At 38.2% G+C, this 27,788-nt stretch overlaps 1 protein-coding gene across 27 annotated transcripts in view; it reads left to right on the plus strand.

The window, feature by feature from the left end:
• The window catches only part of LOC107128895 (uncharacterized), a 785,137-nt gene extending 771,589 nt beyond the window's left edge, over positions 1–13,548 (plus strand). For 19 of the 27 annotated variants that reach the window (XR_012430874.1, XR_012430875.1, XR_012430880.1 and 16 more), the window contains one exon: positions 10,394–13,548. The gene's annotated coding sequence lies outside the window, so the exon portion shown is untranslated. The remainder of the gene's footprint in view (positions 1–10,393) is intronic. The other 8 variants (XM_074031462.1, XM_074031461.1, XM_074031463.1 and 5 more) reach the window with 1 other exon arrangement.
• Positions 13,549–27,788: the final 14,240 nt, after the last annotated feature.

Here is a 27,788-nt window from a genome sequence, read left to right on the forward strand (position 1 = left end):
TTGGGCATCCCTTCTAAACCCTCACTTTTAGTAGTGCCTGCATAGATGTGTAGGTGTTGTATGATTTACACACTTCTAGTTGTAGATCTAGATCCACCTCTCTCCTTCAATTCTTTCCTGGGCAAAGTAATCGGTGATTTCCATGTTTTGAGCACAAAAGTTGAAAAAATGCAACAAAAGGAGTGGGGTTGGCTTGTGCATGGCTCCACAATGACTCCATTTAACTGTCCAGGTCCGAGCGAATAGAGGAGAGCAGAGTCTGCCTCTAAACGCGTGGGCTTTTGATTCAGGCCCCTCGCTGATTTGAATAGCAAATTTCCCCTTTGCGGGTTTCTGAACTGTTCGCACTCTTGGTCCGTCATATGTGGGTGCATCTTTCTCCGTGTGGTGCCTGCTCTTCTTCCTACTGTTATCTTCACAGAGGCAAGTTCCACTAAGATAAGCCAACCCAACAGGTTGGAAGAAGAATTGGAAATATGAACTTCCCAGGATCTTAAGGGAAGCTCTTAAAATCAACAGGATTTGAGTAGCATACCCCTGCCCCCTTAAAAAAAAAAAAAAAAAAAAGTCAAACAGAGAAAGCATCTTTAAGGAAAAATATATTCTTTTTGAGGAATAACAAAATCACTTATTATATATTCCTAATACTTTGTATGAACTGAGCACAGAAGGTGTCCACAACAGTGATTAATTTATATCACACTCATGTAGCTGTCTGCATGCAAAAGCCACATTTTTCTTTCTAGTTCACTTTCCTGCTTTTTTCCCCCAAACTCAAACAAGATCTTGTTTAGAAATTTGTATCCCTACATTTTCCTCTTGAGAACATTATCGAGTTGATATGAACAAATTGCAGAGGATATACCGTTTAAGTAAGATGCACTTTTAATCACTGATCATTAAAATGGTTATGTTAAATATACTCAATTACATGCATGACTTAACTCTAACAGTACTTTCTATTCTCCCAGCTGCTCACGTATTCCTTAACGATAGTCTGTGGTAGAAACTTGATTATGCTGAATCCATACATTTCGATGGATTTCATCAGCCTAATTAATGCCTCAGTGTGGTCCTGGGGTCTGAATGAACCCTTTACTATCGTTTGAGGTTAAAGGCAGTGTTGGAATGTAGAAGGTTTTTTTTTTTTCCTTAGTTACTCCCGGGGTACTTAGGGATTCCATTAAGCAAGGTGGATAGCAGTTGTTAAACAGACTATGTGAAACAAGAAAACCCATCCAAATGGTAGAAAAGTGAGGCTAATTCTTCATTCTTATTTCACACCAATACTTTTGGATTCCATAGACAATCTCCAAATACTTAGTAAAGTGGAAATTACCATCTTCCGTTATATCTTAAAACTTTACTAAGAAGGAAAAGTTGAAAATAGATTTACAACTGATGGCTAAATACATTTTGTTTTACTCATCAAGACTGTCCCTGCTCCTTCTCTTCCTGTTCCCATAACTTTTAAGACTACTTGCCCCCTCAATTTCAACTTTCATCTTTCACAAGGAAGCACTCATGGCTGGTATTCAACAGAAACTCAAGTCACCCCCAAGTGGGTGACTACATTTTGTCTTTTCAGGTGTAAATTAACATTTGAATACAACTCAACCTTACTGACCCCTACCACCACCACCAATCCTTTCTCAGCAGAGTTGCAGCTAATCTGCACCTCCACAAATGGCAGCATAGATAGAAGTCAAATTTCCCAAAATCCATCCCCCAGCCGAAAGACCAAAAAGTGCTTGTATTGCCTATGAGATAAGTCCTGATATCTGCACTTGTCTAATGAAACACCTGTGGAAAAATACCTTTCAAGACATGTTTCCTTGGTGGTCAAGAAGAGATAGAGGAAGGAAAAAAAAAAGATGAAGTATCTTGATTCTTTAAGAAATGTTCCAACTCAGACTTTGAGTCCCTGAGTACAAACTGTTACTGTTCACCCAGCAGAACTTCCTTCATGCAAGAGATCCACTGACACAGACTGTAGTTGCAGAAGGGTAACACCATACATCCATAGAGATCTGATGGAACTGGAAGGATTTTAGACCTATAACCAAATTACTACCTTGGAACTTTGTGCTTGTTATGCTAATGTAATGATTTCTGTAGTAAGGGTATATTGCAAGGTTGGAAATTACGTTTTTATAATGCTTTGTGTAATGACAGACATTACACAGAAGAGACACATGTGCCAGGATTGGTGCACAGTACTTTTTTTTTTTTTTTTTTTGAGATGGAGTTTTGCTCTTGTTGCCTGGACTGGAGTACAATGGTATGGTCTCGGCTCACTGCAACCTCTGCCTCCTGGGTACAAGTGATTCTCCTGCCTCATCCTCCCAAGTAGCTGGGATTACAGGCACCTGCCAGCATGCCCAGCTAATTTTTGTGTATTTTTAGTAGAGACAGGGTTTTACCATGTTGGCCAGGCTGGTCTTGAACTCTTGACCTCAGGTGATTTGCCCACCTCGGCCTCCCAAAGTGCTGGGGTTACAGGTGTGAGCCACCACACCTGGCCAGTGGCACAGTACTGACAAATGCTGGAGGCCATTTAAAGAGATAAATGTAGACCTAGATACATTTCTAAAATTAAGCTGAGAATGAGCTCAGGGAACTAGATAACAAAGCAGATGCTGCTGGCCAGACCATTGCAAGGGTTAAGATGGTCTTGCAACCCCCACCTTTTCGCTGAGATCTAGTGGAGTAGCAGCATAGCACATTGCTCAATCCTTTGGGATAGATTCCTAGGGAAAGAAAAAGAGAGAATGTTTCATAAATAGTACCGCAAGAAAGCAGTCATCTCCAGCTCATGGTTTCTGTAGTGTTAAGGTTAGATTGCAGAGGGTCAGAGAAAGCAGTATTTCCTGTTGGGGGTAGAGGAGAGAGAAAGTGTGTGCAAGTATGAAGTATGTAAATAAATAAACGTTGGTTTTGTTTTGTTTTGTTTTGTTTTGTTTTGTTTGAGGCGGAGTCTCACTCTGTTGCCCAGGCTGGAGCACAGTGGCATGATCTTGGCTCACCACAACCTCCAACTCCCGAGTTCAAGCGATTCGCCTGCCTTAGCCTCCTGAGTAGCTGAGATTACAGGCTCCTACCACCATGCTCAGCTAATTTTTTTTGTATTTTGTATTTTTATTTTTTTGAGGCAGAGTCTCATTCTGCCAGCCAGGCTAGAGTACAGTGGCATGATCTCGGCTCACTGCAACCTCCATTTCCGGGGCTCAAGCAATTCTCCTGCCTCAGCCTCCTGAGTAGCTGGGATTACAGGTGTGTGCCACCACGCCCAGCTAATTTTTGTATTTTTAGTAGAGACAGGGGTTTTACCATGTTGGCCAGGCTGGTCTTGAACTCCTGACCTCATGTAATTCACCTGCCTCGGCCTCCCAAAATGCTGAGATTACAGGCGTAAACCACCACGCCTTGGCCCAATGTTTTTGTATTTTTAGTAGAGACGGGGTTTCACTATGGTGGCTAGGCTGGTCTCGAACTGCTGACCTCGTGATCTGTCCACCTTAGCCTCCCAAAGTGCTGGGATTACAGGCGTGAGCCACCACGCCCAGCCTGAACCTAAAATATTAGAGCCATATATGCTGGGGTTATCAGTACATCCCTTATATTCAGTGCTTTATGTCTCTCTGCTATGTGATTAAGAATGCAGGCAAATCATCGAACTTGCAGTATTGACCTTATGTGATTTATATCTTGGAAATCGAGGACAAGCTAGCTTAATACAGCACATTTACAAAAATTAAATACAACTCTGCAGTGTGTAAGACTGGGCTGAGGTTTAATCATTTCCCTTAATTGTAAATGAGGCAAATTCACACACTGATCAAGCATCCAAGAAGTAAACGTGTTTTCATCAGTCATCTCTCCTTAATGGATAATCAGAGGTCAGCCACTCCCAGCCTGGATATTATGTGCCTAGTTCTTACCTCCTCTCTTCCACCTCCACAAATGACAGCTGCTTTAGAAATAAATAACTTGGTTTCTGGATAGGTTTGGGGCTCTTTGGCATGACATAATTTCCAAATGTCAACTTACAGTTATGGAGAAGCCTGTGGACTATGATAATGGATAAACTCTCGTGTGTAAACAGGGGAGTTTGGAGCTAGAACAAGGTTGCCAAAAAATAGCCTCAGTGTGTTGGAAGCTTCTAAGATCTTGAGAAATGAAGCCAATTTGAAATGTTGGCTTTTTATATTAGTCCAAGTTGTCCCATTTTCTTCTAGAATTGAATAAAAGCAAAATACCTGGCCTGATGCAGTGGTTCCCTGATGACGACTGAACTAGAGGTGGTATTTCTTGATTCAGCCCAAAGATCCTACTGATGGTGGATTTAGGAGATGCAGCCTCCAACAGCTTTAGTTTTAGAAAAGTTTTACACAGGCCGAGCGCAGTGGCTCAAGCTTGTAATCCCAGCACTTTGGGAGGCCAAAGCGGGTGGATCACGAGGTCAGGAGTTCAAGACCAGCCTGGCCAATGTGGTGAAACCCCGTCTCTACTGAAAAATACAAAAATTAGCCGAGTGTGTTGGTGGGCGCCTGTAATCCCAGCGACTCGGAAGGCTGAGGCAAGAGAGTCACTTGAAAGCAGAAGGCAGAGGTTGCAGTGAGCCAAGATCACACCACTGCACTATAGCCTAGGCGAAAAAGCGAAACTCCGTCTCAAAAAAAAAAAAAAAAAAAAAAAAAAGTTTTACCTATCCATACTTTGAAGTTATAAACTGAATCTGTGTCACTTAGGTTGCTATCGTCTGATTCCCCTCTAGGCATTTCTTTGTATAAATGGGCCAATGCAGGCAAAGTAATATAACTAACTGTAATATTTAACACATAAACTCTCTGACAGAGCAAATTGATAAATCAGAGAATATTTTTACATTTGGTGTGTACATGATTCATAGTATGACAAGGTCATAAGCATTTTTAGCAGGGTTCTTCTGAAATAAATTAAGGTATTTATTACATAATCTAATCCACTAAGTGGGGTAGATTTTAGGGTAGGGCCACCCAGTAACACCTTAAAAAATACCCTCGGTGAAACAAGTCATTAGTTTAAGAGTAGCAGAGTAGTGTATTATAGATAAAAGTGGAGAGGATACAGATATGGATACAACTTCCTCATGCTCTCATGTGATATAGCGACATTTGTGTGTGGCAGATTGTAGAGACAATACTGAGAGTTCAGCAAGAAACAGTGGCATTGAGGCAGATAAATGGTTTGCTATAGTTTTATGGTTTCATGTTATTTATGATGAGATGCCATTCAGTTTCTTTTGAGCTGAAGGATTTATCTACTGCAGAAACCCTGCTCATGTTGATAGAAATGATCTAAGTCTTCAAAGGACAGGTGTTTAGTTTCAGATTTAGACTCTAAAATCCAAGCCTGAATTGCTTATTGGTTTGGGGAAGGAAACACTTAATTTGAAATTCTGATATAAACTGTATGGCAGCAAACTTAGTTGAGCCTAGAAATAGCTTTAAATCTCAGATACCAATACGCTGGCTCTTGCATTACTTATTTATGGAAGAAAAAAAAAGCAACACTTGGTCTCTAACCAGGAGAAAAGCCTATTGGAAGTATTTCAGTCATTCTCAGCAGGTCAGTCCTCAGCAGTTCTTAGAGACCACAATATTTAAAGCCGTCTGGGTGGTTCTGGTCTCATGTCATCCAAACAGCACATTTTCAAACTCAGAAATGCCAGATCGTGTTATTTCTGTGGCAGAGGGTTGCTTAGGATCTGTGACAGCTGAGATTTTCCTATCGATTATGTGACAATTCAGTTCATCTATAGAGTTTAGAGAAATTTGAAAAGCCTCCAGTGTAACAAGAAGACCCTTAATTCAAGTGCTGTGTTGTATTTAAATGCAGAAATCAAAATTCAAGTTAGAGGAAATGGAAGTGTGAATTAAATTTTGAACCCAAACTTCTGTAGTTAAATCAACCTCCTAGGAGGGCTGTGACTAATAATATAATTTGAAGTGTTACGATCGGGTAACTGGATTTGTAAACTAGGCAAGAAATCATATCTTATATAATAAATGCATATTTGGATCCATGTATGTGTTTAAAATTGCTCCTAAATTTAAAGCACGAAGTGAGTCTAAAACAGGAAAGACAAATCAAAAAGCACTCTTGTGACTGTGTGTGTGCTGGAGGACAGAGAGATGTGGTTGATTATAGAAGCACTAACCTGCAAACACCTTGAAAGATGTCTTTCAGATGTGTCTTAAGTTCTTAACTGATATAATATGCATTCATTTTTCAAATGCATTCACAGGTAAAAATGTTATTTTTTATATTGTTAATTCTTTATCTGTCACAGAAAATGTACAGGTATATGGAAGTAACTAGATGTCTAATACATTCCAGGGGCCCAGGATTTCAATCAAAAGCAAACCTGGGTAATGTGACTGTAAATCAAGGGTGCTTGAGACCATAGAAACACAAACCCAGAAGGGTTAACTGGAGGAGAGGGAAGAGAGAAGCTCCTCTGTGCAGTTTATGTTAGTGACAGGAAGAAAGGGAGCAAGAGCTAGAGCAAGCAAGCAGGCGCCCTGCAGTCCTAACACTGAAGGCATTCCCTTGTTGTGGGGGGACACATTGGGAAAACTGCAGCCTAGGCTGTGGCCTGCACCTTGCCCACCCAGCCAGCAGCTCTTCTTGCACCTGCTTATTTATTGCCTGAAAGTCATCCAGCATGTCGAAGGTGTGATTATTGACAATTTGTCAGCCTGAATTTGTTGCTGGCAATAACTTTTTTGTGAAGTTTCACTCTCAGGCACTTGAGTTTTGGGATTAGAAAAGTGGTGATGGGACAGCATTATGCTATGGTCTGCTTTTCATTTAGACACAGCCCAGGCAGACAGAAGGAAACAGAGCATTAATCCAACTGCAGTCACCCCAAAGCACAGACCATTTGGATCCAGAAGAGAAACTGGTTCTTTCTACAAGCTCTCCCATTCTCCCTGGGGCCCTTCACAGCCCTCTTTGTGGCTGTGCTTTCCCTGGTGAGCGATTATGTATAAGAAGTAGGGGGTCCTGGCCGGGCGCGGTGGCTCAAGCCTGTAATCCCAGCACTTTGGGAGGCCGAGACGGGTGGATCACGAGGTCAGGAGATCGAGACCATCCTGGCTAACACGGTGAAACCCCGTCTCTACTAAAAAATACAAAAAAAAAAAACTAGCCGGGCGAGGTGGCGGGCGCCTGTAGTCCCAGCTACTCGGGAGGCTGAGGCAGGAGAATGGTCTAAACCCGGGAGGCAGAGCTTGCAGTGAACTGAGATCTGGCCACTGCACCCCAGCCTGGGCGACAGAGCAAGACTCTGTCTCAAAAAAAAAAAAAAAGAAAAAAGAAGTAGGGGGTCCTCCATATTCTGCCCAGCCACCCCCTTATCCTTTACAAAAGTTAATGTCTTGGACCTACAATTCACTTGGGCAGCCTGGAACTGAGACTCTGAAGTTGTAAGTCTTTTGCTTTGTTTTGTTTGTTTGCTTTTTAGTTTTCTGTTTGTGGATATGGGTCCTGAATCAGCGCCCTCAAAGTTGAAACCTTTACCTTTTGGTCCAACCTCTTCCCTTCCTCTCATCGGGGGTAGGGGAAGATGGTGGCCAAAAAGCAGGCCTGTCCCTTGGATAGGGCAGCTGGGACAGCTGCTCCGGAGCAGCTGCCGTACCTCACCCTTATTTCCTGACAATCATTAAAATTCAATTTCAAAGTTTCTGTCTTTAACAATTTCCTAAGGGGCCTATGAAGGATGCCAAAAGGGTGGGCCTCCTTTCCAGTGGCAGTGCTTTGGCAGCAAGTAGATGCTGGTCAGGTTGCCGGAGGCTGTGCCCTTCTCACAATAGTCCTGTGGAGAGTGTCTAGAATGGAACACTGCAGGAACAGCTCTGGGAAAGTTTTAAGGTGGGCCAAGAAGTGGATAAGACCAGAGCTCTTCCCTTAATTAGCGTTGCTCCTGAAGTACAGCCTTCCTGGTCCTGGGGTGGAGCTCAAGTACAAACCTAGGGGAAAGTTCTCATACTTTAATCTCATAATTCCTCATTTTCTTTTCTGCTCAGCTCACCGACTTCTCAAACCTTGATTCTAAAAAGAAAAATAGGCCGGGCTCAGTGGCTCACGCCTGTAATCCCAGCACTCTGGGAGGCCAAGGCAGGTGGATCACTTAAGGTCAGGAGTTTGAGACCAGCCTGGCCAACATGGTGAAACCCCATCTCTACTAAAAATACAAAAATCAGCTGGGTGTGGTGGTGCATGCCTGTAGTCCGAGCTACTCAGGAGGCTGAGGCAGGAGAATCGCTTGAACCCGGGAGGTGGAGTTGCAGTGAGCCGAGATCGCACCACTGCACTCTAGCCTGGGCTACAGAGTGAGACTCGGTCTAAACAAAAAGAAAAAGAAAAAAAGATTTGTATATCTGAAAGTTCCCTTCTACCAAGAAGCTTTCCTTAACACCTCTTTTTCCTTTGGGTGGGGAAGTCTTCTATTGGGCTAAGGCAAGACAACTAAAATATTTTGAGAAATGGAAAAATACATGTGAATGTACAGCCTAGGTAGCTGTGCCTCATCTGCACATTTTGAGTGAAGGTTGCCCAGCAAATGCTATTCAGACTCACCCTCAGAGGAGTTTCTTATTCCCTGCTCCCAAAATTTAACATGTGATTAGTACCAAAATATGCCTCCCTTAACTAATAAATACCCTCTTGAATCTATGGAAAGGAAACGGCATTTCTTTGAAATTCTAGATGGGAGTTAAGGACTACCTGACTACTCTTGCCTTCACCTCTGAATCACGTATAACTATCTTGTTAAACACCCCCCTCCTTCCCTAGAGAGCCACTGATTGGCCCCTCAGCATACCTAGTACTTTTCCTTCTCTTCTCAAATTCTCATTCCTTACCCTTTTCTCTTTTGGAGTCCCCCAGTAAATTTTCAGAATTAAATCACGATTTTTTCGAAATGCCATGAGAAGTTAGAAAGGGAACTTTGAGACAGCACTAGAAATACACTAATAGAGAGTACTATTACAAGGCCGGGTGTGGTGGATCACACCTGTAATCCCAACACTTTGGGAGGCCAAGGCAGGTGGATCACCTGAGGACAAGAGTTTAAGACCAGCCTGACCAACATGGAGAAACCTCGTCTCTACTACAAATACAAGAATTAGTTGGGCATGGTGGCATGCACCTGTAATCCTAGCTACTTGGGAGGCTGAGTGAGGAGAATTGCTTGAACCCAGGAAGCAGAGGCTGCAGCGAGCCAAAATCACACCACTACACTCCAGCCTGGGCAACAGAGCTAGACAGTGACTAAAAAAAAAAAAAAAAGAAAAAAAAAAGTACCATTACAACTGAATGCAGTAGACAAGTCACAGTTTGGGGTATCAGCAATTAATTGCACATTTTTATACCGTCTTTTTTTTTTAACTTCATTTTTAAGATCCATTGATCCTAATAGATATAAGTTAAACCTGAAGTAAATTAGAGTAATGTTAAAGAAAAACTAGATCAAGCCTTCCTGGACTGGCAGCCCTCCTATCTTACGTAGCTCATGGTTATTTGGATAGACTTTTTCATAATACTGGTAGCAGAGACAGACCAACACCAAAGCCCCACTTCTTGTTACTTAATTACAAACCTGGTAGAATGGGGACTCCATACCTACAGAAACTAGTCAGTGCTTATTAACCACAACAGATCAATAAAAACAATTAGCTGGAGAAATAATATTAACAACATGCCCTTGTTACCATAAGACATAAGTTCCTGAGAAATTTGAAGTTTCCAATAGCACATTTCTGCTTATGTGGTACCTAAAGTTGTTTCCTGGAAGTGAAATTTGAATCATTTGCAATCATTTTATATCCTTGCCCCAGAATGACTCTGTCTTAAAGGCTTTGAATATGTCTACTAGTACGGGCTTTTAATATTCTCTACCCTAGTGAAAAGACTACATATTATAGTAGAGAAGATACTAGGTTAGAAATGCCAGCCAGGATCTAGGTTCTAGTTCAGGCATCTAACTAGTATTTTGTGTGTAAGGCAGTTCATGCTTCTGGCCTTCAGATTTTGCATATGTAAAGTAAAAACATGAGACTAGACAATCTCTTAGATTCTTCAGCCCCCACATTCTGTACTTTTGTAACATATTTGTGAATTTTCAACCTAAGAGAAGAGCCAGATCCATAAATTTCTGAATAAAATACTTACTTATTTCATAGTCCTTTTAGTAAAAATGTATGCAAAAGACTGAAAAAATGATTTTTGTTCTTCTCTGGGGGAGATTCTGAACTGGACTGGAGGAAACCAAGCTAAGAGACTTGACATTGTTTTCTTTTGTACAAATGAACCATTGCCTTATACTTTAACTTTTTTTCCTTTTCAGATCCAACTTAGAAATAATGTTTCATTCAAGATAAGGCTCGTGGTTTAGGAGATTGTGACCTGGCTTGCATCATTCTAAGACTTCTATCATCGGTTTTCAAAACCCAAGGAGGACCTCATTCTCTGTGTGATAGTTCCTCATGCTTTGCCAGCCACTGGGTCTTTAAGGAAGCTTGCCAAGAGTTCCCAGCTGGGAAGGACAGTTCGAGTTCATCATAGACAGTGAGCTGGCACCACAGTTTAAGTGACTCACCAACCTGGTTGTCCACTTCAAAATGTCAAGAACCGCACTATCTAATTGAAAGAACTGTGTTTTAGCAAAGTGTAATTGGATCGCATGGCAAGATCATCTCAAACTATGTCTCTGACCTTGCCTTTCAGTGGCTGTTTGGAGCACAAGAGGAGAAAGGAAATGATTCCTGAATTACATATTGCTTTTAAAAATTAAGATTAATTAGTGGCCGGGCGCGGTGGCTCAAGCCTGTAATCCCAGCACTTTGGGAGGCCGAGACGGGCGGATCAGGAGGTCAGGAGATCGAGACCATCCTGGCTAACACGGTGAAACCCCGTCTCTACTAAAAAACACAAAAAACTAGCCCGGCGAGGTGGCGGGCGCCTGTAGTCCCAGCCACTCGGGAGGCTGAGGCAGGAGAATGGCGTAAACCCGGGAGGCGGAGCTTGCAGTGAGCTGAGATCTGGCCACTGCACTCCAGCCTGGGTGACAGAGCAAGACTCCATCTCAAAAAAAAAAAAAAAACAAATTAAGATTAGTTAATAAATACTTGGTTTTATGTTCATTCCATTGTAGGAACTTAATGATTATTACAAAACAGTCAAAATAGGTCATAGCAAAATGAACATTTAAGATTAGGTTAAAACATTCCTCTGAAATTTTAGTATTCACTTTTGAAGCATCAATTACTATATTATATGAAAAATGATATTTGAATCAAAGACATTGTTTTTTCATATAGCCACTCCTTTCTAAAATGCAAATCCACCCTCCCCTCACCCATGCTTTATTATTTATACATACACACACCCACAGACACACACAGAGCCAGCACCCAAATGGTAGAGGAGGTCCTTTCAAGACTTCTAGGACCTGGATCATGTAAGTAGTAGATGAGAAAATGAAGTAAGAGGTATAGAGCAATAACAATAAAAGTCAATGATTTCATTTTACAAAAAGTCATTGTGTAGTACTCAGATATTTTTAAAAGCAAGTATTATTATGACTCAAGTATATCATACTTCTAAATTATTATGATTCTCATCTAATTTCAAGCCACATATAGGAGCCATTTGAAAGCATTTTGTATTACAACCTATCAACAAAAATCAACTAATAGTTTTATAATGTGCATAAATTTACCCCATGGGGAATTAAAATTTTTATATGCAAGTATTTCTATTGTTGTGAGACTTTAGGACAAGACAACATTTGGTATTAACATAGAAGAATATTCTATGGCTTTTTTAGCTTTAATGTTCATTACTCTAAAATAAAGTACACGTGGTAATTTTTTCTTCCTGGTGTTCTCTTATTATACATAGAGTATTTTCGTTTGTTGTTTTTAATGTATACATTATTTTTATTAAGTCATTTGGTAAAAGATAAAATATATACTAATAGACTCTTGCTTTTCTCCTAATTTAATTATTTCAAGTCAAGCAAAATTGGGCACTTTTCTTTCAGGAAAAAAAAAATATTGAGCATGATTTTGAGGCAAAATGATTATTTACAGCATCTTTTCTCTAATAGACTAACATTTATGATGAATCTTATTTCAAAGTTGATTATTCTCAAAGAAAAGTGGAGATATTAGAATTTCCAAGTAAATTGCATTGTTTTAAAGAGTACTTTAATGCATTGTTCACATTGTTGCCAGCTATTGACCAAAAAAGAGAAGAAAAAAGAAACAAAAAAAAGTAGTATCTGCTCCAAATGTCAAGTTTTGCAGTTTGAAAGACTTGTAAATTCTAATTTTTTTTTTCTTTTTTGGAAAGCAGTAGTGATTAATACCAAAGGCATAGACAATTTAGGCCATAACCTCCCTTCCCTTCCCCACTCCCCATCTTTTTTTTTTTTTTTTTTTTTTTTTACTTTAACCATGATAGGCATCTCTGCAAGGTAGGTTTTAACATATTTTTTTCCTAATTTTTTTCCCTCCATTCAGTAAGAAGGATAAGCTTTTAGAGTACCCAGTCACCGTGGTAACTGCCAAAAAAATTCTCCTGAAGTTTGAAGAGGTCAGCTGGCAGGGTCAACAACCCTGGCCTCTCTCTGAGCTCGGTCTAGCATGCCCCAGCCTGCGGTTGGAGTGTCAGGCCAGATCTGACCCTGGGAGGTGGACCATTCTGGCTCTGATATAAATTTTTCGAGTCAGTTCATGGCCTGGACTCTCCAGGTGGCCTCCAAAATCGATTTTGACCCCCTGACCCTGTCTCACGGAGGCATAGCATCCACCCTAAGTAAGGATTTAGCCAGGAATGACAGCTTTCCACTGAGTGTTATTGGGGACAGTATAAACAGTTTGGAAAGCAAGTAAGGAGGTGTGAGTGCTAGGAATCATTAAAAGCACATTAAAAAGCAATTTTTAAAAATCTTTGTTAGAAAAAGTTTTAAATACATATCTGTTACAGAATTCCTGTGACTTGTAGAGTTTTCTAGTCAGTTTTGAATATAAATAAGTCACATATCTTTATCTCTTTGCATACTTTGTTACAAATATGCAAATAAGATAGGCATACTTGCTACAAAATAGGTACAGCAGGAATGTAATATGTTCAGAAAAGGCAAACTAGTTATTAAAACACATTAACAGGTAAGGAGTTTCTAATATTTTAAATACTAAAATTTTGCATGTGTGTTTTGAAGTGTTTAAAATGGAAAAATAAAGAACCTTTAAAAAACCCAACAGTGTGGAATAAAGATAAACTTGTTGCACTCAAAGTACATTTCTACTTTGTAAAGCAATAAGCCAATACACTCATTTGGATAAAAATGAGAGAAAAATTATAAATATAGAGAGTTACATCTCATAGAGGTAAAGAGGAATAAAACAAAAAAATAGTGTCTCTGAATAACTTTATGTATTTTCAACAGTTTAAGATATCAGAAACTTGGAAAATAAATATGATATGTATAAATCATCAGTGATTATTTCCTTTTCCTTTCCACCCCCCCTCCCAGGATGCCACCCTGAATGTTTTATTTTCTCTAGGAAAGTAGAGTTCTCTTTGAGAGTTCTAGCCTATGAACTCAGTATGTAAATGTGGCCATCAAGAAGACAGAACTGCCAAGAGGAAAGATTATGAATGTTTTTCTTTCTTAAAACCATTCACAGTGTTTCTTCTTCCAGTGCTTTACTCAGAGTTCTCCCCTTTTCCCAGCTCTGTTGAAAATGGCTTCAAAAGCAACACTGCAGTGGCTAAACCAATTGTACTGTGAAGTTGTTGAGATGCCATTTCATCTGAATCCTTTGTAAAAATTAGATTTTTAAGTAGGGGTGAATATCCTTTTGGGAGAGGGAATGGGGAGGGTAGAAGAAGAGGGGGAAAGGACAGAGCAGTTTATATATATATATACTCTTTGTGTTTGAAGGCCTCTGTGTCTTGGCTTCTCACTATGTTAAATCCCTATTATAAAACTTATCTTCACAAAGCCTATTATAGTATTCTGAGAACAAATTGGACCATGAATAACTTAGTTGGAAGTGTAGATTATTTTCTACTCAGGGGAAGTTAGAGATGACAACAGCTTAACTAAAAGAATAGTGATTAATCTTAAATAGATGGATTTCAAAGTTTCACTCTTGATAAAGAGTACCTTTGATATTTCCCTTCTTCAGAATCACATTTCCACTCTCTTTGTATTAAGAATTGTCCTAGTGATTACACTGTCCCCCTAATACAGCTCAAACTGTAGATCATTTTTTTTCCAGGTTGTTAATCTGTCAGAGAGGTGACCAGAAAGACTCTCTACTTACTGTTGGTTAAATCGATGATTCCAAAGTGGTACTAGGCTTAGATACAAAAGTCAATGATAAGAATATCTTGCATAAATCATAGCTTCTCACTTAGATAAAATTCTTATTTAAAAAGTTTTCATTCACTTAATGCCCTGTAGCTTACAAAGCACTTTTTAAATCATAATTTTGTTTAATCCTTAGAATACTGTTATAAGATAAACAAAACTCATCAATCCCATTTTACCTGTGATTGCACACTGTGATTGAGCTAATAAATGGAAGAACTGAGATACCAACTCAGATTTTGTAGCTTCTGTTTCAAGTGATTGACCTGTAGTAATAGGCTTTTGAATTGCTTTTGTGTTCTATATCCCTGAAGATCAAGATTTTGTATTAGAGAGCAAAGATTTTATATCTCACAAATTAAAAACTTAAAAGACATGACTGAAAATAATTCTATTTACTTAAAAGTGAATTTTACCAGTTATTGTTTTTCTTTCTATATATATGCTTAAATGTTCTTTCAGCACTGACAGTTTTAATTTCCAAAAGTTAAACATGGGAAGCTCTATATAAATTAAATAACTACCTGGAATTTAAACCATTATACAAAAACATGATTCTATATTTCAAAATAAAATATAGCATAAGACTTTAGAAGCAGGTTCTGCATATTAAGAAATTATTTGAGAATATGCCATTGATAAAGCTCTTGAGTTTTAGGTTTCCCTTCAATTTTAAAAAACTTTTTAAATCTTTTAACATCTTAACAAGTCTGGATAAGCAAAGTTATATAGACCTACTTTTGTTCTCTTCGGCTTTTACTTTTTGTGTTAAAAAAAATGGTTTGCAAAATACTCTCGGAATAATAGTAAAAGGATTAGTTAACTTGACATTAATGTAACCTATCTAAACATTACAGAAATCAAGAATTACAGATAGATGACATTATTTTATTCTTCTTAGGTTTCTAATTATATTGCTTTAAATATGTAATGCGGGCAGTGTGGATGTTAATATGGAAATTCTTATTTTTTATTTCTTAAATTATATAAAATAAAATTAGTCATTTTATATATACTTAAATTAATGCTTTTGCCCTTGAATTATTCTGGCAGCCAGAAAAATCTAGTTAAACTTGTTAGCATTAGACAAAATGAAAAACTGTACAGAAAAAGAAAAGCAACGGTTCTGGTATCAATAATGACATAGTATAACCTTTTTTTGTACTAAAGTTTTTCTACAAAAACATAACATTAGACTGAAGATTGTTTATTTTAATGTGCAGGTTAATGTTCAAGTCACCAAATACAAACTTCTAGTGTCTCCTCTACTCATGTGCAAATTAGGAAATGCAAAAATAAGGTATCTTATACTGATAGCTATGTTTGTTTAGATATTCTTTGAAATTTTATAATTTCTTATATTACCAATCTCATTCATTTTGTTCATGTGTGTCTTTAACAGCTGTTCAAAACAGGTTTTCTTCCCTTCCTCCTTCCTTCCTTCTGTCCTTCCTTCCCTTCCTTCTCTCTCTTCCCCTTCTCTTTTTCCTTCTTTCTTTCTTGTCCCTCTTCCCTATCCTTCATTTTTATTCTTTCTCCTCTCTTTTCTTCCCTTCTTTCCTGTGTTACTCATCAGTTTTTAGGTGTTTTTTCTTTTAAAATATAGGGCAGCTTGAGTTAAGGGGTTATCTGATACAATATATTTTGCCAAACTGAGGTGCTGAACAATGAAACACTTCAGTTTAAACTTGCATCAAGTCAGAAAACCCTCAAGTATAGTATCAAGACTTTTGTGACAATGAAAATCCAATACTGAGTGATCAACTTTTAAAATGTTACAGATTCTGGCAGTTTCCCTCTTGCTATCTTTGTAGTCTTTCCAAGTCATCTAAACTATTGGTTAGTTATGTTAGCTTCTCGTGTTGCAAAGAAAAAGAGCATTTTTAGAAGTCTGACAATAAATTTTGTCAAATTGCTACACATAATTTGTATATAAGTACATAAAAGCACAATACTAGCTAGCATTGAAAAATTTGAATAAAAATCAGAGATTTCTCACTTTTTTTCCACCCCTGTCCAATATACTGTGGTATCAAATATTTAATGTATGTTCATTCTTTCTCTTTGTCCCCGCAACCCCCGCAAGGCTGTTATCAATCTGGACAGATGAATAAATTTTAGCAAAATAAGATTTGTTTAGAATGGTAAGAATTCTTCCTAATAAAGTTTTTAAGCAAGTCAATAAGGCATAAAAATGTTCTGTATTCTTCTAAAAGGAAAAGTGTGTATCCATGTCTATTTAGAAAATCATAATGCAGGGCTGGGCGTGGTGGCTCAACCTGTAATCCCAGCACTTTGGGAGACTGAGGCAGGCGGATCACCTGAGGTCAGGAGTTCAAGACCAGCCTGACCAACACAGAGAAACTCCGTCTCTACTAAAAATACAAAATTAGGCAGGTGTGATGGCACATGCCTGTAATCCCAGCTACTCGGGAGGCTGAGGCAGGAGAATACTTGTACCCGGGAGGCGGAGGTTGCAGCGAGTTAAGATCGCACCATTGCACTCCAACCTGGGCAACAAGAGGGAAATTCCGTCTCAAAAAAAATAAAATAAAATAAGAAGAAGAAAAAAGAAAAAAAAGATCACAATGGATAGTAAAACATTTGGCCAACTACTTGGATATTGGTTTTTATTATACTAGATTTTCCTCTGTCTTTTGGTATTGTGACTATAGTATGTCTGAGTGCTGACAAATACAATTTGTGGTTATGGGACTTAATTTACCAGCAAAAGCTAGAGCTCTTCTGTTTCTGGTGAGTATTGTCAGGTGTCTGCCATTCATAGAATAAGCATAATTGACAGCCCTCTATAATAGGCATGATGCATTTCTCTAAGTTGTTCACAGATGAATAAAACCAACTCCCTGCCATCATGGAATGATATGCTAGGTTCTGGGAGGAAGTATGGATTGGAATTTTAAAATCAAAACAAAACAGAAAAAAAAATCTCCAGATTTGGTCCCAGCTCTCTAAGAAAGATAAATTGGCATGTATACAAGTTTCTCTTCAGAATGAGCTATGCTAAAGGTGCGAACAAGCAGTTGTAAAAATGTGGAGAGGCCTAAAGAGAGTTGGAGAACGTGGGGTTTGAAGAATAGGCAGGGCTGCGATAGACAGTTATGGCACCTGATTCCAGATGGAAGAGAAAGGCAGAAAGGTGAGATTATGCAGAATATTTCCTAGAAAATTATTTAATGGATTTTAAATAAAGTCTCTAGGGCAATATAAAATGAGTCTGAATATTATCTGCTTTAATAGGTTATCCTATAGCTTTATTCACTAAGGAAATACTATCATCATAAGTGCCATGAAAACATTTTACTAGTGATAAAAACATTTAAAGAGTTAAAATTCAGTGAAGAGAAGCAAGTTTTAGAAATCTAGTATTTTGGCCGGGCGCGGTGGCTCAAGCCTGTAATCCCAGCACTTTGGGAGGCCAAGACTGGCGGATCAGGAGGTCAGGAGATCGAGACCATCCTGGCTAACACAGTGAAACCCCGTCTCTACTAAAAAATACAAAAAACTAGCCGGGCGAGGTGGCGGGCACCTGTAGTCCCAGCTACTCGGGAGGCTGAGGCAGGAGAATGGCAGGAACCCGGGAGGCAGAGCTTGCAGTGAGCTGAGATCCGGCCACAGCGCTCCAGCCTGGGCGACAGAGCGAGACTCTGTCTCAAAAAAAAAAAAAAAAAAAAATCTAGTATTTTGTTCCTAGATCTGGCTGCCTCTGTGTGCCTCCATTTCTTCCTTTGGATGTATATTCTCTTATTTGTGAAATAACATTTGCAATATGTTTAACATTTTAAACATATTAAAATGAAGACTCTTATGAAAAAGCAATCACTCTTTTTCAAAGATATTGCATGAGTCACTTCTTATATGCCATATGCTGCCAGAGCCCCCTTAAAGAGTTACAAATAAGCACTGCATCTTAAACATGTGCTTCCCCACTTCCCCCCTTACAGGCCAAGGATATGGAAATAAATCTTCAGTCTAAGGGAAGAAAAAACAATTTTTAACTCTGCCATTCCTTCAGAAGCCCTACATTAATACTTATGCAAGTGAATGAAAAGTTTAGAAATACATTTAAATATGTTTAAAGCCCGCAGAGATATCTTGCAATCAGGAAGTATCAGCCAATTATACGAAGAACCTCAGAATCTTTGATAAAATGATAGTAAAAGGCAAAGAAGGAGAGAAGCAGGAAATAAAGACACACTAAATACATTCTAGCAACATCAGAGTCATCCTGTAATAATCAAAATAGTAAACTAACACAAAAGTTTCTGGTGATGTAAAGTACAAGAGCCCAGAAAAAGGATAATTGTTATAAATGTCACTCTTCTTAATGTGAAATATTAAATCAAGTGGAAACTAAATCCTAGGCCTAAAGCTTGGAAATCCAAACACAAGTAATATTTTATAGAGGAAATAGGTTGAAATATATTGAACATCAAATTAAAATAAAATTTGAGGCAAATAATGGGGATAAACCCAAAGGTTTGGGAGAGTAAAAGAAACGCTCATTTTTATTTTATTTTATTTTTTTGAGATGAGGTCTCACTCTGTCACCCAAGCTGAAGTGTAGTGGTACAATCAAAGCTCACTGCAGCCTCATACTCCAGGGCTCGAAAGATCCTCCCACATTAGCCTCCTGAGTAGCTGGGACCACAGGCATGTGCCACCATGCATAGCTTTTTTTTTTTTTTTTTTTTTAATAGAGATGGAGTCTCACTCTGTCACCTAGGCTGGTCTTGAACTCCCAGGCTCAAGAAATCCTCCCACCTCAGCCTCCCAAAATGCTGGGATTACAGGTGTAAGCCACTGTGCCCACCTAGAAACACTTGTTTGTATCTGTGGCTGGTTAATCAAGATGGGAGAAGCACTGGCTAGTTGTTTGGAATCATATATTCAATTTCAATTTAACTTTGCTCTGCTATGTATCCTCAAACTATAGCTCTGCCCTAACAGAAGTCTTTTACTTATAGGCTTCTTTCAGTCGGTAAACAAAACTTTTGAGTGCTCATATGGGGTGGGTTCTATTGAAAGAACTAGGTGTTGCAATTAAAAGAAAAAGGTGTCAAAGGTGTCACACCTCCTGCCTTCAAAGATACAACAATATGCATATTTAAAACTCTACCCAAAATAAGTTATTGACATTGCCTTCAGTACCCACTTAAAGACCACTTGTTTCTAAAGCTTTTTCTTCATAATGACTACAGCTGTGTATCAGATATCTGCAGTACCATAACTTTAAACTTGACTATAGCACTTCAAACAATACAAAAGTGTATACAAACAGAAGTGAAAATGATATATAGAATAAAAAGTAAAAGTGCCCTTCCCAGAAGTGTGTATCCTTCTAGATTTCAGATAGAAAGATGAATATTATGAATTGAAAGAAAGATGATAGACAGATAGTAGTTAAGCGCATAGACTTTTAATCTAGACAGTCAAGGTTTGAGTCCCAGCTCTACCATTAACACTTCTGCATGCATGACCTCAGTTTTCTCATCTATAACAGTGGGGATGACAACAGCACACAGGACATAACCCTAATCTGAAAATCCAAAATCCAAAATGCTCCAAAATTTGAAACTTTTTGAGCACCAACATGACACCACAAGTGAAACATTTCATACCTGATCTTGTGATGTGTCGCAGTCAAAACTTTGTTTCATGCGATATCGCATTATGTATATGCAAATATTGCAAAATCTGAAAAGGTCTGAAATTCCAAACACTTCTGCTCTCAGGCATTTCAGGGAAAACTACATCCAACCTATAGTGTCTCATTAGGTTATTGTAAGGATTAAGTAAATTTATATGTGAACTACTTAGAGCAGTGCTTGTCACACAGTAAGCATTTTATAGGGGTTAACTACCTTTTTTTTTTTTTAATTGAGGCAGTTTTGCTCTTGTTGCCCAGGCTGGAGTCCCCAGGTGGGATCTCAGCTCACTGCAACCTCTGCCTCACAGGTTCCAGCAATTCTCCTGCCTCAGCCCCCCGAGTAGCTGGGATTACAGACATGCACCACTACGCCCGGCTAATTTTGTATTTTTAGTAGAGACAGGGTTTCTCAATGTCGGCCAGGCTGGTCTCGAACTCCTGATCTCAGGTGATCTGCCCACCTTGGCCTCCCAAAGCGCTGGGATTACAGGTGTGAGACACTACGCCTGGCCAACTACTCTTATTATTATGAACATACATGTATACTCAGGGTTTTCTTATAGGCAATGAGAGTTTGCTGTATATATTTTATCATTTCACGATACGTCAGAGGGAATACATCAACAGATCTATTTTCGTTTTCGTAACAGCTACGTAACATCCCGCAGTAGGGTTGGATGAGAATTTGTTTAACCTTTCTCTTGTTGATGGTCATGTAGGTTGTTTCCAGGTGCTTCCACTTTAAAGCAATTGCTAATATCTTATTTTGTCTTGGAATATAAAATAAGGGATGCGGAAAGGGGTATAATATATCCTCATTTTATAAATGATCAAAATGAGGCTCACAGAGGTTTACTAAATTGCCTAAGGTCATATAACCAGTAAGTAAGAGATTCTTATGTGCCATGTGCTCCCAGACCCCCCTTAAAGAGCTACAAATAAGCACTGCATCTTAAACATGTATTTCCCCACTCCCCACCTTACAGGCCAAGGATATGAAAATATATCTTCAGACTAAGGGAAGAAAAAAAATTTTTTTAACTCCTAGAGATTTCAGAAAAGAACCAGTTTAACACAGTTCCATGCTGTCTCACCTCAAATTTTCCCATTTGATGTAGAATAGTTTCACAAATACTGTGGTCCTTATGTCACAACAAGACATTCTTCTGCTTTCTGAAATAAGCACCAGGCAACTACAAGTTAATGTGCTGCCAAAGCGGGCATGAGTGAAGAGATATAAAGGAACATAATAAAAGATGGAATAAAATAGTAAGCCTGGCAATGTCCTAAGTGCTAAAGATAATCATAAAATTAAGATACCGTGCAGCCACAAAAAAGAACGAGATCATGTCTTTTGCAGGAACATGGATGGAGCTGGAGGCCATTATCTTCAGCAAACTAATACAGGAACAGAAAACCAAATACTGCATGTTCTCACTTATAAGTGGGAGCTAAATGATGAGAACTTATGACCACAAAGAAAGAAACAACAGAAACTGGTGTCTACTTGATGGGGTGAGTGGGAGGAGGGAGAGGAGCAGAAAAGATACTGGGCTTAATTCCTGGGTGATGAAATAATCTATACAACAAACTCCCATGACATGAATTTGTCTATGTAACCTATGTAACAAACCTTCTCATGGTCCCCCAAACCTAAAGTAAAAGTTAAAACAAAAATTTAAAAAATTAAATTAAGACACCAATTTTAAATGCTTAAATGGTTTGAAATCAGGATAAATAAAATGTGCTCTAAGAACATACAGTCCATTTATAATATGATATGGTTTCAGCCAAGTATAGTCCTTTCTCTGGACAATGACTACTGTATAACTACTTCGAAATGCACAGGGCTTATTGTGAGAATACCATTTTCATAATTTATATTTCTAATTCTAGCAGTATTTGGAATCCACAAACAGAGGAAATAGTTTTTCTTAAATCCCTTATTGTTATTATTTTTTTTATTGCTGGTCTTGCTACACTCCCATTATTGGTTAGGAAAGTATAATGAAAAGACTAGAAGGTTGAATTTCAGAAATTTATTTTCTGCTAGATTATTCAATGACTTTAGGACTAAGGCAAATGACTTCTCCAAGTTAAAACTTCTTATATAAGACAGGATTGTGTGTTTGCTTTGTTGGGAAAAAAGGTGAATTTATTTTGTTGATGTTTTTCTGAGAATTTGAAAAAGCCTAGAAGATACAAGTTGTTCTATTTTACTGCAATGAGAAAAATGTTAACATTTAGAAATGTGAAGGACACATTTAAAGGACATGTGAAGGACAACTTTAAAGCAGAGGACCAAAAATTAAAAACAAAAAATAAAAAATAAAATAAACCACCATGGCTTTTTCTAGAGATATTCCTTAGATAGCACTGCTTTTTTAATCAGTCTGTTGTTTACCTTCTGCTTCTGTTTCTGAGTTATAATAATATGTCAGAATCTTACAAAAATACTTATCAAAATCAGTTGCACACAATGCAACAATTTAACTCCTAATGTCAGCTACCTCTAACTATGAATGACATATAATAAATTATGTTTGAACTGGATTCTCAGCTGCAGATCCTTATTCTGCCACCCAGACAGCCCTATAAAGTTGCACTGTGGCCTTAATCCCACTTGGATATGTGCCCTACTGCCTCTACTTTCCATCATTCTGGTGCTTTAGTCTTCTTGAATAAGTGAACAATCTTTGTTTCTGTACCTTATTAGGCCAAAGACCATAACAGCTAGTGATGGCATCAGCAAGCCCTGCGGGCAGGATTCTCTGCAGACCCAGCCAACCTCCAACAAACCCCTTTTTATACTCCTGTTTCTAGGAAGAATTATGATGGCGGTGCCCTGCTGTTGATCAGTCAAATCTGTGGTAGGCCTAGAGATAAGTCCTGTAAGTGTGGTGTACTGTAAAACAGCGGCTCCCATTCATTAGTAGCTTGTGTGTAATAAACCACCAAAAAAGGGGGGGTGGGGTGGGGAGGCAGCTGCAGTGTGCAAGAACAAACAACGCATCTCATTCTTGGGAGCCAAAACTTTGTAATTTGCTACTGGACAGCCTGCTCTCTCTAACATTCTTTCTGATAACATAGTAGTGTCCCATCTATATTCACAGTTTGACTGCTAACTCAAGAAACGCTATTTTGTAAGTATGTGTATATAGTATAACAATGTTATTAAGGAAGAAGTGAAAAATACTATCAAACAACTGACCCTGACAACAAAAATTGCTGGGTTACAGGGGCACTTTCCTCTACCAACTGATAACCTTAAAACATTATGTTCGTTATTATTTAATAGTACTGGTTGTTGAGGGTGATCCTTCAAAAGGTATCAGCTAAAATGCACACAGTGGGAATATTCCCTAGGAATGATTTATGTCTCCTTGGCAATATATTTTTCAGACATAAAAATAGTCATAGAATAGAAAGGTATTTGGGGGATGCTTGCCTTTTTAAAATGAAAAGATGTCTGTTAAAATGTACAGTAAATTTTACTTTTTGGCTATTATCTACGAAACACTACTTCGCAACAGTACTGCAAATTGCTCATCTCCCTAAACCAAAATGTGGGAAGCGATTTAATTTTGAAAGGAAGACAATATACCTGTTGGGAAAGGGAGGGACAAAAAAAAAAAAAATCTCTCAGTAGGCCCTTTTAATTCAGGATGGGTTAACCTAATAAAAAGAAAACACACTTGAATTTGTCCATGACTGCTGAATGAGAAGCTGAAAAATGCTGCAGTTTCTGTAATAAACTCCTCTTTTTACATCTAAAGCAGGTGCATGGCATTGTGATATCAACACTGTACTTGCTCCTCATCAGCCCCCCACTGCTCTCCCCACTGGGAGTGGAATACTGTACATGCTAGGCATTTTTCCTTTACTACTCTGAACTCAGGGTCAGGAAAGTGGCTATGGCAGAGTGGAAGGCATGCCAGTTGTTTTGGAATTCTTGCAGGTGTTTCAAAAGCAAAGGATTCTTTTCAGAGCCACATCTGCATCTGTCATATGCCATTTGTGCTAAAGCCTATGGTGTTTTTGTTTGTTGGTTTGACAGGTTGACACATAATGGCCAAGACTGTTGGGTGGCCGCTCCCAACAAAGTCATTCTGATAGCTGGAGTTCTCTAGAAATCAACTGGCCTGAATTACCCATGATTTTTCTCTGTCCTTCAAAAAGGAAAATGTGTTGTTCTAATGTTCTGATTTTTGCTTGTTTTCATGATTTTGGTGGGATTACATTGTTTTAAGCTCTAAGTTAAGATGAAATAAGAACTTTGATAGGATAACATATAAAAAAAAGTTTCTGAAACCAGTCTTTACAGTTTACTTAGAAATAAAGACATTTGTAGCATTTAAATAAATATTGGGGTATCAGAAAAATTTAAAAATGAAGAGAATATGTCTGTGTCAGTGATGAATAAGGGAACTTAATAGAATGGAGGCAAAAATTTCAACTTTTAAACTTTTGCTATTTTTAAAGACTAAAATAAAATTCTCATTTTATTCTGAAGTATTTTTATTTCTTATCAGTTAATAGCATTTATGAATTTATATATAAGCATGTCAATTATCAACCATGTTACTACAAAGCCAAGTAAATATGTGTGAAAGCAAACTTTAGTATGCTGTCTTTTGTTGATAAAGTTAAGTCAGAAATACTTATTAACATCCTCTGCACATAAGTAGGAATTCATGGATTAAAAGCTCAAAGCTCATGTACAAAGTATTAACTTTATGTTGATGAAATTTTCTGAATTTTATTATACTGTAATTTCTACATTCAATATTGAAGTGATAAGGCCTTCACTCTATCATCCTATCTGGAAAACAAAATAACAAAGGAATATCAAGTGTTAAACAAATGCAAATGTCATACATATGTTTGTAATATCATTTTACATTTATCTAAACATTTCTGTTTGACCTAAACATTTTCTGAGCAGACACATTCCCTTACCTACATAAAACCACTTCACTGGAAAGAACTTTTCTTTTTGATAAAGTATCTCAATTTGGGTGTCTTATTTGTCAGTATACAATCAGCCCCACAGGTCTATCTGTGTAATAAAGTTTCTGTGGAGCCCTGCACTGGAGAAAGGAAAGGCAAAACAAAACAAAACTCATTTCAAGGCCTGGTAGTAGTCAGATTCAGAACTGGCCAAATGAACCTAGAAATAGCACATGGCTGTGGTTTGGGTGAGAGATTATAAAACATCCCAAAGTCACTTTTTAAACTGTCACATGGAAAATGGCAGTTGATTTTATCTCTTATATTGACAAATTATGTTCTGCATATGTAAAAAGTTTTAATGATATTAATTTCATTTATTATTTTTTTTTCACTTTCTGAAATAAGGATTCCTTTCCTGTTACCTCAGTAGGGACTTAGGCTAAAGGAGACAGGAATTAAATATACTCAAGTCTTTACTGTTTATACTTAAGTTGCCAGATTTAACAAATAAAAAGCAAGATGGACGGTTACTGAATTTCAGATAAACAGCAAACAATTTTTTCGTATAATAGTGCATGGGCCATATACTGAAAAGTACCTGTTTTTCATCTGAAATTCAAATTTAACTGAATGTCCTGTTCTTTTGCTGGCAAACCTATTTGTAGAAGCGTTTTAATAATAACAGACCCATAATCAGGAGCCCTAAGGTTTGAAGGGCTTAAAGTTTTAAATTAGGTTTTATTTTTCTGTGGTACATATTTTAAGAATTTCTGTTGCCTGTTTAGAGTAATGGGATTAGTGATAACAGCTATTATGATTACATGCCCAAATACACCCAGGTGGTTTCCATTTATTATTTTCTCTAATCCTCACAGCTACATGAGGAGGCAGGTGATGGTATCCCCATTTTACAGAGAAGAAAACTGAGACCCAGAAACATTAAGCAATTTTAAAGCAATTTTTATTGCATTACATAACTAACAAGTGGAAGAACTAGAATTGGAAACCACCTCTGTCAGATTCCAGAGTTGAGGTTTTTTCCTCATAGCTGCATAGCCTGTTAAACATGACAGTTTATTAAGATCACAAATGTTTGTAATCAGCTGATTAGAATTCGTATTAAACCACATCATAGCACTAGTCATCTTTTTATGTGCACCTGTCCTGTCTTTCTGGCTAGTCTTGAGGGCAGTGTCAGTGTCTCATATTTCTTAATACCTCCCTTTAGGCAAGCAATCACATTATTTTACAATGTCACATTAAAATAATGTCACATTATTTAAAATAATCGGAAGTTTGTCTTTTGTCTGAAACAAGTATATTTTCATTATCATTTAAAAATTAAAGCCTATTCTAAGACAGCATCTGACTCTATTTGCCCACTGTTTATATAGTCTGTGTTGTTGCGCTTCCAAAGTTTTGCTTACTTTATAAACCACTCAGAAACCTTGAACATCAGTGTTTCCCTTGCCGAAATACCAAAATAGAAACAATTATTTCTCAATGCCTTACCCTTCCTTGCGTTAGGTAGGTCACAGTCACAGAGTATTGAACTGTAGGCTCTTGTCCCCCTGGAAATACAGTACTTCAACCCGTAGTTTACCTTTGCCTGCAGAGCCCTGTATGATGTAAATGTTATTATACAATGATGGCCCTCCCCCTAGTCCTTTCCATAGTTCTTTGATATTACTTAGAAGGTGATTACATAGCTTCATTTATTTCTTTGAATGCATAGGTTTCATGGTCATTAAAATAATCACAGACTCATCAGTTCTCCCCATGCTTAAATAAGATCAATACGAACCAGAACAAGAGGCTTCCTTACTCCTCTATTCATCAAGATTTCTCTCTTCTTTCTTTCACTCTTCCTCTCCCCCTGCTTCTCTAATCCCTTCCCTCATTTCCACCCTCAAACCCCACGTAAAGAGGAATACAATAATTTTTTAAATACCGTAATTCTTTCTGTAGTGAATCATAACATTTATTCAGCTGTTATCCAAGACACAGTGAAGTGTTGCCTTATACATACTGTCAGAGGCAGCTGTAGCAATTTTGGAGTTTGCTAGAGAAAAAAACCTGCTGGTCCTGCCTTACAAGCCAGTTCAGCAATGCAATGGTTAATAGGATGAGTAAAGGCTATTTTTAAGTCTGGCTCCCCTCTCTGATACACTCTTGAAAATTCACCCTGTACTGCAGAAATCCTAAATTGCAGTGCCCTGCACCCCACTGAAACTCTTCAGTCTGCTGTAAGTAAGCCTCAGCATGGGCAAGATTGGGGGTGAACAGCTGGAGGAGGGGCTCAAGCCCTGGGCCTTTGTAATGGAGGGGCGAAACACTGAGATCCTGCAGAGAAGGAACACAGAAACCCTCAAGGCACAGAGAAATAGACCCAGACAAAAGCCCCGTTACATGGTTGCAAATCACCCCACTGCTGTTATTTTATTTACTGTGGTCTGCAGGAGGATTGTTTTCTCTTTGCAAAATTTTTAAGCTTCATGGGCTTTTCTCCTCCACAACAGCGGTCACTTATACCACAGTGCCACATAGAGACAGTCTTCACCTTCAGCTTTCTTAAGGAAAGGGGGAAAAAACCTTGCCTAGTCAGGATGCAATAGACATAGAATGAAATAGATGAATTTCCAGTCTTACAATTCTTTCCCAGGGATACAAGATCGAAATATGACTTCTATTAGTGGTTTTGTTTTACGTTTTTGTCTTCATTTTGTTTTGGTTTTA

Source organism: Macaca fascicularis, chromosome 2, assembly GCF_037993035.2.
Source record: "Macaca fascicularis isolate 582-1 chromosome 2, T2T-MFA8v1.1".
Classification (NCBI taxonomy): Eukaryota; Metazoa; Chordata; class Mammalia; order Primates; family Cercopithecidae; genus Macaca; species Macaca fascicularis.